Here is a 9348-nt window from a genome sequence, read left to right on the forward strand (position 1 = left end):
CACCTGCAGACAAATCCCAGCAGGCTGGTGCTGGAATGCTGCTCTTGGAGGGGCTGGGAAGGCTGCTGCAAAAATTACCCCTGTACCAGAGTGTTCTCTGGCTATGAAAGAGCAATCTCTCTGAAGGGTAAACTGTCGTTTGCCACATGTGCCCTGAAATAAATAGGGCAGGAGATCTTTCTCCTTTTTAATGCCTTTATTAAAAACCAGCTCAGGTGGGAAGAACCGACTGGTTGTGCTCACACTGCCGCTGCTTCCAGCAGTGGCACAGAGGAGGAGGAAAAGTGCAGCTGTGTCTGCTGCTCTGTGGGCAGCACTGGGGGCTCCATCCTCACAAGAGCACCAGGAGATTCCCAGTTGTTTGGTTCAACATTTAAGGTCCTCTGTCCAGCCAACATCTTTTTAGGTTAGGGTGAGGGGTAAAAAGGGTCTTAGCGGACACTGGATTCTATTCCTCACCTCTAGATGTCACTTCCATCCTTCAGTTCCATGTTGGCTCGTTGTTTTTAGGGGGTTTTGCTAGGTTTGGTGAGGTATTTCTTAATTTGCATGCCAACCCCGATGTCCCCCCTCTTCACCGTTCCAGGTGCCATCCTCCAGGAAGCAGCAGGGTGTTACTGGATAAAAAAGGAGAATTCCCAACCATCAACAACAGGTAGTTAACGAAAAACTATTAACGACAGGTGATTACAACAACAAACAGTTGGAACTCCACTCTGGCAGCAACTGGCCCAACCTGTGAACTCTGCAACCTTTTAAAAAAATGGGCAGCTTTTCTACTCATAACATGCCCCTCTAGAAGGTATTAGTCCCATCACTTCAAATGATAGTGAACAACAGATGTACTGATGCATCCTCTCCTTGCATCCAGTAAGCAGTTTTTTTGTAAATTAGCATGCATAATAATTGATGACAAAGTCCCTTGTAGTGTCTTTTCTATGAGCCCTTTGTGCTGTGGGGTGTGAGTTTGGCTTTCAGGCTTCTTGAGGAGACCTTATTAAAGATATCACTGTGATATCACAAACAAGGGAACAACTTGTATGCTTTGATATTTATATTGGCTCCTGACACACCTCAGCTAACAAGGTTTCTCTGCATCAGTTTACATCATAAATTGTCACGTAATTTAGCCCCCAAAGAAAATGTGCAAAGGAACAGCTGTAATCTCCGGGGCTTTTGTGACAGAATAAAACAGCAATAGAGCCACAGTAGAGGCTTTGTACCACTCTGTGGGGATGGATGAAGAGATGAGGGTAGGAGGGAGTCACTGAAGTTTCCACAGAGCATATAAAAACCTCATCACTCTGTGGAGAAATGCAGGCTCTGGGCATTTCTGCTGGTAGCTCTCCACACTGCTGGGATCAAAAGGTGTGGGGATTAGTGGCCTGCTGTCCAGTTGCCTTTGAGGTTGTATTTACCTTCAAGCACAGGTGAATCTCTGTGGACATGAGGACATTAATTATCCTCAGCTCTTATATTTCCTTGGAATAGCTAGAAAAATAGTTTCTCTAAAATAATACTCATTATAGGCCTGAGTTTTCTTCTTCTCTTGTTTAACAGAGAATAGCTATGGCCTATGGCCTTGCATAAGAAACCAGCTGAATTCAGATGTGGGGTTTTTTTCATGGTTTCCTCTCCTGCTCATGCTGCAGACTTCTCTTGCTCAAAGGAGCTGGCACATCATTGCATTTTTTGCAAAAGTAATGGGTTTCTTCTGAAGGCATAAATCAGAAAGTCATAATAAAACACAACAACCCCAGCAGCTGACATGTTTTAGAAGCAGCTGAAGATGAAAAGCCCTTCAAACTTGTTGTTCTCTTCAAACAGCTTGTGTTCAATCTGTTCCATACAAACACTGTAGGAATTGACCTTTCCATGTGTTACTATAGGACAAACACCACTCTGTGGATGGGGATAGTTTACACTGTGGAATGCTCCACTCATACATATTTGAAATATTAATCTTTATACCCCAGTGCAAACAGTAAATTTCTTTTGCACTGCATGCCTTTCTACAGTTTGATACCTTTTCAAGCTCATTTGTGAATGATTTTTGTATTTTCTTAGACATTTTTTCCTCCTTGCCTTTTAAGAGTATATTAGTTTGTAATACCTAAATTATGGATTTTATAGAAGCTCTTCATAAAATTAGAAAATATTTGGAAAAGAAATGATCCATCATTCCAATGTGTTCGAGTGCTTTAGGCTCCAGTGAGGTAATGGATTATCTGCAGCTATTTATGAAAAGTTTTACTGTATCTTTTAATGCCAAGCTTACAAACAGTGGCCTTGGAACATTATGATACAACCTCAAGTTATCTGCTGCCCTACTTTGATTCCCATGGTGGTATCTTTCAAGAGTTCTCTTGGCTGCAAAAGGAAAAAAGGCTTTGATATATGACTAAATGCCTTAAGGCACAGAAGTAGGGAGCTTCTGTCCTTGCATAAATGAGGAATGACAGCAGCAGACAGAAGCAGAAAACTTCAGGATGAGTTGTGGGAAATCTCCAGATGCATCCTTATTTTCATGATTGGTTAATGAAGCAGTGGGACTGGGATTCAAGGTGGATCTCTGTTCAAGCTAATTCTAAAGTGAGTAACTGTGGTGTTGTCATGAACCACATAAAATGCTTTTGTTTAGGTGCTTCAATGAAAGTCCTTGGGTATGAGGCTCTTCTCAAAACGTGGCCCTAAGTCACTGCAGTTCTGAAGAAAAATTGACTCAGACATCTCTCACTCTGGTCAGAACCTGCCACTGCACATCTGGGAGTGCTCGAACATGGGTCACTTCATAAAAATCTCTTCCAAATTAAATGCAATAACAAGTTGGTAGTTTTTGGCACAAGGCAGAGACCTGTGATAACCTCTGTGACCTCTCTGGAAATTACAAAGCAGGTAGAGAGTGATCCCTATACATGCTTTATCTTTTATGCTCAAGAACAACCTCAGCATTCACTTCCTTTATCTTAACATTCCAAATACTTAAATATGACAGAAAACAACTAGAGTTACACTCCTGATAAATTGCCACTGTGACCTTCACCATGCCCTGGAGTGTCAGCTTCATGTGATATCAGCTAAGGCTTTGTGTCATGATCTGTCATTTGTGCAGCTGCCAGATGCTCACAAGTCTGTTGACTCTGAAATTTGATGATAAAAGCACTGTGAGAATTTAATAACGAGTCTTGCTTTGTTTGTTGATCTTGATCTTGACATCCATAATCTGAACTACTTTTAATATGCTGCTGTTTAGCAGATACTAACCAAAAGGTGAGGACACCCCAAAGTAATTATTGCAATGGCTAACCCATTCCTAAATGCCATATAAAGACCTGAATGACCAAGTTAAATTTCCACATATAAGCACAGTGTGCAAGGATTAATTATTATTTTTGTTAGGAAACCATAGTAAACTGATACTCACTTTTGTAGATGCCCTTTTAATAGTTTCAGTGCACCAGTAACCTAATGCTTGGAAGAAAATACTACCTCAGCAGTACCTCTGTAATTAAGATTTCACCTCCCAGTCAGGCTGCCTTCATGGAGTGTGCTGTCATGGTGCTGGACAGGGCCTTGTGATACCTGATATTGTTGTTTCAATGCAATAGGCAACTTCACATTCAGCTGGAGCAGTGCAAATGATAATATTATGACCTGACAATGTTATTCTTTTAGTGGATGGTTTGTACCTCTAACAAGGAAAGTTTTATGAAATTTGTATTGGCTTGATTTACACAAAGTGTACCCATTTAGTGGTTCATTTTGATGTAACTTTTCTATTTTTTTATTACTGCTTGGTGCATAGGAACAGAATGGTTTCAAGTTTTTTCTTTATTTTTCTTGCTTTTGTCTTTAAAGTGCTCCAAAGGATCTCTGTGTACAATGTGGTTTCAAACAGAAAAATATATTAATTTTGAACAGGCATTTTGTTTTAGTTAGTATCCCTTTCAGGATTCTTGTCTTTATTGGTATGAATGGCACAGCTTCAAAGGATAAAGATAAATACTTCATTCTTAGCATTGAAAACAACCTACTGTCAGCAGAAAAACTTTTTGAACTGGTTGGAGCCTTGATCTAAGAAGTTATTAATTTCTGACATCTCTTAGGCTCTTTATTTTCGGCTTCCCTTGCAGCCAAAATAAATGGCACCATGCTGTCATGAGCAGGGGTTTGGGGCAGGGGTGCTTTGGCCCAGCCTGGCAGAGTCACCTGGGGCACCCAGAGCTGCCTCTCTGTGGGGTCACTGCCTCCTGCCTGGGGCCACCTGCAAATTCCTGACACTGCTACAGGGGCCTGACTTCTCATTTAGGAGCTTGGGCACTCAGGTCTGGAAATCTTGACTTGGGCTTTTTCAGTAGCAGGAGTGCACACAAAGGAAAAACAGAAGCCTTTTGTTCTGAACAATCTTTTTGTGAAAGTGAGATCTAGGTAGAAATTTGACCTGAAATTTGCCACCTATTTAATTAAAATGCTTTTTATGTTGTTGTTTTTTTTAAATCTTCCCATTTTACTCAGCTTAGGCTAGGATGCCAAAATCAATCTCTGATCTATCTGCCTATCACACTTCCCCTGAGAAGGAAGATTTTGCCAGGAATATTGTGTGGGACGCACGAGATTTAAGCTTGTGGCAGTCATGCAGTCCCAGCAGGGACACTCTAGGAAGAAAGCAATGGATGTGGGTGAGTGACTGCTGTGCCCCTGTGGGGAAGGGACTCTTCCCAGTGCTCCTGTGGTCCTAAGGCACAGCCCAGACTTCTTCTCCACTTGGGTTCTTAGGGATGCTGGTTTGTTCTGTTTGCTGCTGTGGCACTTCCCAGCAGAAGCACTAGGAATGCTGTATGTGTAGAGGTAACATTAAGAGGTGTTTGTGTGGTGTCAGTTGGCCATGGAGGGGAAGGGAAGAAGCAAGCCTGGCATTTGGTTTTCCTGCTGGTTTCCTCCCTCTTTTCTATTGGCTCCATGCCTCTGCATGAGGGCAAGGAGGAGCTGCCCAGCGCTGTGTGAGCTCAGCTTGGCTGTGAAGCTTCAACAAAAGCTGTATGGATAGGTGTTTGGAAATAGGCTACTGTTATAAATGATCAATTGAAAGCTAAATTATCAAAAATAAGATAGAAAATATTTATCTTTTTCCACAACTAAAATACGCTCTTCAAAACTACCACAGCCAAAGAGACAGCGTCGCTTTTAAACATTTTCTTTCTGTCCGGCTCAAATTCCAACTCCTTGAGCAGGTTCCACAAAGGACCATTCTTGAAATCAAGTTCTTACATGAGATTTGACATCAAGAAGACACAATGACAGTTTGTCCACACAACGACAGTTTGTCCAAATTAATGGATTTGAAATCTGTTTTCCTCTGGGAAATGTTTAATATTATTCCTTATGTTCAAAAGACTTGACAGATCACAGAACTGATCTAAAGTTATGTTCTCTTCTTCCGAGGAAATAGCAAAGACAAAATGTTCACTCAGTTTGTCCTTAGAATCCCTACTGGACTCCAAAGACTTCCACAGATGAGGGGATAAGAAAAACAGCCGTAGAAATTTAATGTTCAGGCTCCTCAATAAGAAAAAACAGGAGTTCAATTCACTACTTTGCAGATTCTTAATCCTTAGCAATAATTTTTTTTTTATATTTCAAAATAACTTCCATCATAATGTAGCAGCTTTCCATTTGGAGGCTTACAAATCTGAAATACAACAGTTTTTTTTATTTTACTTGAACTAAAACAGCAGTAAAAAATAAGTAGGTTAATATTGCTGGTTTTAACAGTGAATACCTAAACAGACCCTTTGAAAAAAGGTTTTTACAATGCTAAATTACTTCTATAGGTGAAACATAAGTGAAAAAATAATTAGCATGAAATGTATTTTTATACCCCCACTGAATCTTCATTTTCCATATTTTTGGTGCTGGCTGGAACCCTAATACCAAGTATTCCTTTCCTATGTGGAATGTTTTCAGCAGCTCAGAAGACAACATGCTCAGGTCTTACCCCAAAAGCTGCCTTTCCTGCAAGTTGGTTCTTTCTCTTCTAGCCCAGCTTTTCTTTGAATCTAAAATAATTTTGAGTTGCATTGCCAAGAATTAAATTAACCCTTGTGAAATAGATCTTGAAACATGCTTCAAGTTTCCTTTCTTTCTTGAATAAAGAAATAGGAGGTTGTGAAGTATCCTTTAGTCATGCATCAGCCAAATTATTTTTCGGTTAAAATGTAATAAATGGCATCTTTCTTTGTATTTTTCAATTATTTAGGGAGTGTAAGGTAGTTTATTTGTAGACAAATACATAGTAGAGACAAAGAAAATTTTCAGTTACTCACTGGGCATTCTGTATGTATCATATCTGAGCAGTGAGCTGAGGAAAAGGTCAGTTAAAACAGCCATGGTCTTTCACAACAAAATATTTGATTGGAAGGGTCTAGGACAGTGTCCTTGGTCATATCCAAACTAAGAGAGTAATAAAAAATATCTTCAGCTGGAAAACAGATGTTTCAACACAATTCTATGTCATAGAAATGTTTGAAAGAGTTTGTTTTAATTCCTTATGGAAACAAAAGCGGATTTTGAAGCCTTGAATACAACCACAAGATGAATTTGTCCTTGGGTGGCTCTGCACTCCAGCAGACACCAGGCATTGCTCTGCCTCAGCCCAGCTTTCCCTGTTGGACTGGGCTTATTCTGGGAACCAGTGCTCCCCACAGCCTAGGGAGGACAGACAAGCTTGTGCTTCCTGTAGATACTGGGGGGCTGCTCTCCTTTCATCTCTAAAGCTGAGTTTTCCAGGCTGTGAAAGAGAGATATAATAAGGAAAGGAAAGATATCCCCTGAAGAGATGGAGAGATGGGTCCTATGAAAAACAGGGGAACCAAAGGCAGAGTAGATTGGGAGTAGCAGATGTGCTGTCTGTGAAAGGGTAGGACTGTGGTGTACAGTGGAATAACCCATAAAATACATGTGCAGATGGCTGGGTGTCCCCTCCTGGCTGAGACCCTGCCCCAGCCCTAACACCTTCTCCCTCATGGAGCTCCTTGTGTGGAGACCCTGACACATGTGGGCAGCAAAACCTCACATAAGGCTTGGCTGGGTGAAAATCACCTCAGGCAGGCCCTTTGAGTTGACCAGATAGATTTCTCCCTGCAAGTGCCACTGGGCCCCAAACATGGTCACTTCCAAAGTCTTTGATCCACTCCACTTCCAAGGTCTTTGATCTTTTTCTCCTTTCTATTCCTTTTTCTTTTCTTCTGTTTATTCTCTTTTAATTTGTCCACCTACTCTAACCCCCTTTTCTTGTTTTTTCTGCCATGTTTTCACACTCTTTCTCCTCCTGTGTTTTCCCTAGACTTTCTTTCCTGATCCATTTTTCCCCCTACATTCTTCCCTCAAGCCATGACAGCTTTTAGTTACTCTGAGAAATGACATCTTGTGAAGGTGCTCTATTTTCCAATACTCTTCCCATACTCACTCTGAGCTGGGAGCAAAATGTTCCTGGTGTGCTGCCAGCTGAACCTCTCACAGTGCTCCAAAGCTGGCTCCCTCCCATGCATGTACTCCAGGGATGCACTCCCACAGCACGGGCGGCTGTCAGCTGCTTCCTATGTGGCTGGCCCTCTCTTCCTTTCCAGCACAGCACCCAGCAACCAGAAATCAAACTGTTTACACAAACTGCCCTTAAAGCCCAGAGGTAGAAATTCTATTTATCAAAACACGCCTTTTTCTGGAGAAAGTAGCAAAACCCCTTTTTGTACCTAAACATATGTTATTGTCTTATATTTGTCATGGAAGTTGGGTGTGTTTGAGACAGCAGCATCATTGCTGTGTTCACTCTTTCGGATGGGTTGGGATGAGGTTTCCCTGTATTTGCATTTTCTTTCAACTTGAGGATTATATGAGGATCTAATATCATCTCGTCGTGTTAACAGGCAAAGCCAGACTGTCTTCCTTACAATATATTAAGAAAATGCTTTTTGTTCCACTGCAACTTTTGGCCTCTTTTTGGTTAGCAGCTGTTCACATCTTTTAGGATTGTAGGCTTGCTATATGACATTTATTTGCAGAGAAAAGCAGATGCCATCTATTACCTCAACCATCATAAAAATTACTTAAGCCTTTTAGTGTAATTCTCCGATTAAAGCATTTGAAAAATATATTTTTTTCTCTCTTAAGTGCACTCTGAAATTGTGGAACTACTCCTGCTTCCAGCATTAGTCTGCAAAAAGAAAAAAGAGCATGATATTCTTTGGGGGGGAAGGTAGGACAGAAACAGGAAACAGAACAGGATGCAAAGTCTTTGCTCATATGAATGCTAATTTATAGCTTTAAATCATAAGAAATTGGCCCAGTTTCTGTTCTTAAAATTAGACTCCCTTTAATCTAAAGGGGCAGAGAGATAAAACGATTCATGGTGTTTGTCAGCACAGGGGAAGGCACAAAACTTGAAGAGGAGTGTTATATAACATGTCCCATAAACACTTCTGCATTTATACTTTTATTAGTAAGTTTTCCTTCTTTTGCTGAGATTGCAGACCTGGAGATCTATTCCTTATATAGTGGGTAAGCAGTGCTTTACCTCTGCTGTACAGTCAGGGCTTCAGCTCTCCCAGTGTCCAGTTCTTGGCTTTAAGCTCAGAGAAGGGAATTCAGTATCCAGAAGAGTGGAGTCCCAAATCTTCACTGAACTTGCTGTCATAAAAGCAGCTTTGTCTTAAGTGTTCAGATACTTTGGGAAGAGTTTAACCATTTATCTCTGAGTAAAAGGACATACTAACAATAAACACCTCACCCCTGGCTTTTTAAAATTGAGTTTATTTTGTCAAATGTGTTGTTTCTAGATATGTGGTAATATAAAAGAACATGCAAGCCAGTGTGAAAGAGCATTAATCTTCTTTTCCAGGCCAGGCTTTGAACAGCCCTGGTGTGTCTGGACAGGACCTGGAAGAAGATTCCTTTCCCATCAGGAATGTGTCCTAACAAGACCATCTTTTCAGCTCTCATGGGGCCCTTAAAGCTGAGCTGGCAGGGGCTCCTGGCAGTGCTGCCCACAGATAAATAGTCCAATACTGCCTGTCACAGCATCAGAGCAAGATACATGTCTTCATTGTCAATGTGCCAGTTAGAATCCTTGCTTTAGCACAAACCCCATAGAAGTGTTCTAGCTTAAAAACTGCACTGCAGACAATGATGGCTGAGGCAGAGGAACAACCCTGATTTGTCCCCAGCCACCCACAGCTGGATTTGCAGAACTATCTTGCACAGATGCAGCAAAATCCTCCAGGATTTCTCTGTCCAGATTCTTCACTGAGTGATGCCCATGTCCTAGGTATAGCTACTCTTTCCTTAGGGATTTAT

The sequence above is a fragment of the Melospiza melodia genome, chromosome 5, assembly GCF_035770615.1.
Source record: "Melospiza melodia melodia isolate bMelMel2 chromosome 5, bMelMel2.pri, whole genome shotgun sequence".
Classification (NCBI taxonomy): Eukaryota; Metazoa; Chordata; class Aves; order Passeriformes; family Passerellidae; genus Melospiza; species Melospiza melodia.